The 2,500-nt window shown below is 57.0% G+C and overlaps 1 non-coding gene across 1 annotated transcript in view; it reads right to left on the reverse strand.

Moving 5' to 3' along the window:
- The window catches only part of LOC124730159, a 1,909-nt gene extending 1,892 nt beyond the window's left edge, over positions 1-17 (reverse strand). The window contains exon 1 of the ribosomal RNA XR_007007904.1: positions 1-17. This exon is cut by the window's left edge and continues 1,892 nt beyond it. This is a non-coding gene — a ribosomal RNA (small subunit ribosomal RNA).
- Positions 18-2,500: the final 2,483 nt, after the last annotated feature.

Here is a 2,500-nt window from a genome sequence, read left to right on the forward strand (position 1 = left end):
GCAGGATCAACCAGGGAGCTGCGTCAACTAGAGCTGAGCAGCCGGCCGCCCGGGAGTGTGTCCCGGGGGCCCGCGCGAACACGCAAGCGTCCGCTCAATCATTCTGCAAACAGGAGGAGGCTGAGCTCCCCTGCACAATACACCTCGAAACCCTCTCAGGTCCCGGCGGCGCGCAGCGCCGTCCCAAGTACTTGGTCGGGTTCGAGAGAGGCGCAATCGCCCGGAGTTAGGCGAGTAGACGCTTTCGGTGCGACCACCCGTGCTCCCAACTGAGCTTGCCGCTGCCGACAGAGGCCCGGGAGCGTGCTGTCGTGGCATTGCCGGCGGGAGACAACACGCGCCACCTACGGTGACCGGCAGCTCCAACGCCAGCGCCACAGAAGGACAAAAGCCCCACTTGGGTGCCGAAGCGAACTCTCCCAGCACAGCGCACGCGCCAACACATCCGCACAGCTGCGATACAAACCACCAGCGAGAACCGCTGGGGCGACCGAGCAGCAGACGGCGTCGCGGCGCCGAGCGCCGGGCGGCAGCGCATCCTCAACGCACACAGTCCTCAATCGGACCAGCACACTGAAGATGTCCACCGCGCTTCGCACCGGGCCCGCGAGGACCTACTTTGGCCGCACGGCGCCGCGCGCAGGGTGCGCCGGCGCGCAGCTGCGACGCCTGCCGCGTCCGTCGGCCGGCGCGCCTGCCACTGGCCGCCCCCACCAGCCGGCTGTAGCGCGTGCGCCCACGCACCGCGCGGCCAGCACGCCGGGAGGCGCCCCCTCACCGGCCGGGGACGGTCCCACCCAGCCACCGCCGCGTATCGCTTCACACCCAGATGCCGTTCAGTTTCGTCGGCATGGTGGGTATCGCTGGAACAACCGGTTAGTACCTCAACCTATCGTCGCCATCACCGATTCACCCCTAGCGAGAACAACCGCACCACAACAGGTTACCATTTGTTCATTTGCGTAACTTCACCAGAAAACGCAGGCGTCCATCGCCATTTGCAACTTCCACGATTATTGCATGCCTGTGTCAGGTGTCACGCCACACTACGTCTGCCCACATACACGCAACAAAATGTGCACGCCTAGACAATACGTGGAAGGTGGCCCCCGTACGTATGCGATGTCCATTGCTCGAACGACTGTCAACCGGCCTCTGTAGCATGTCGCAGATATGGAACGCGGTGCACCATGCCATCACGGTGTGTGAGGAGAGACGACTAGGTCCGAATACATCAACAGACAGCTCATGCTGATCGCCATCCACGGCGTCCGTTCCTCCCACACGTCTCTATGGCGTACCACACTGCAATCCAGCTCTCATAGGGAGACGACACGTAGCTGCGTGCACAATATTTGCACTGTATGGTCCGCCGTTTTTGGGCGCAGTCGTTGTACGGTCACACATGTGCCACGATGTATCATTCAGTACATAAGGACGAATGTGCAGTACAGATTGTGGTTTACGCGTACGACATTAGCGGACAGTTGACACAGGCCGCACCACAACGTAGCCTGAGTACGTCGCATGCGGAGGGCATTGAACATGCAAAGTTCTCACCAACCAGCTTGCGAAGGCAGGGGGCAAGGTGGGGACGTGGGGAGGGGCGGCATGTACGTCCTGCTGCCATCCACATTACAGTGTACAGCAGGAGCATGTGGAAAGTGAGCAAGACTTGCAAGGTGTTTAACATGAAGCGATACACAGGGGAGCGGGGAGTGCGAGTAGCGAACTATATTGCGAGGGTTGCGGGTGGGCAACACTACACTAATTGAACGAGTCGTATAACAATTACAGAGCAGGTTTAGGCGACAACGTGGGTTACGTTAGGCGACAACGTGGGTTAGGTTAAGGCACGACGTGGGTTAGGTTAAGGCACGACATGGGTTAGGTTAAGGCACGACATGGGTTAGGTTAAGGCACGACATGGGTTAGGTTAAGGCACGACATGGGTTAGGTTAAGGCACAACATGGGTTAGGTTAAGGCACAACATGGGTTAGGTTAAGGCACAACATGGGTTAGGTTAAGGCACAACATGGGTTAGGTTAAGGCACAACATGGGTTAGGTTAAGGCACAACATGGGTTAGGTTAAGGCACAACATGGGTTAGGTTAAGGCACAACATGGGTTAGGTTAAGGCACAACATGGGTTAGGTTAAGGCACAACATGGGTTAGGTTAAGGCACAACATGGGTTAGGTTAAGGCACAACATAGGTTAGGTTAAGGCACAACATGGGTTAGGTTAAGGCACAACATGGTACACGTTGTTGTAAGGAAAGGTGTAAGGGGGGGGAGCAGGTTCGTTGATAGTGATTATAGTAAGTGAATGCTTGTGACATGATCAGATTTGTCACGTCAGGATGCACCTTTGGCTTATTAGAGGCGGCGCTCCAATTCTATGCTTGTGTCAGACCTGTGTCTTTGACTCATGTCATTGTTTGTGCGCTGTGACAGGAGGTACTATTGTGATGTTGGGTGCACCGTTGTATAGGACATGT

This window comes from Schistocerca piceifrons, unplaced genomic scaffold, assembly GCF_021461385.2.
Source record: "Schistocerca piceifrons isolate TAMUIC-IGC-003096 unplaced genomic scaffold, iqSchPice1.1 HiC_scaffold_1230, whole genome shotgun sequence".
Lineage (NCBI taxonomy): Eukaryota > Metazoa > Arthropoda > Insecta > Orthoptera > Acrididae > Schistocerca > Schistocerca piceifrons.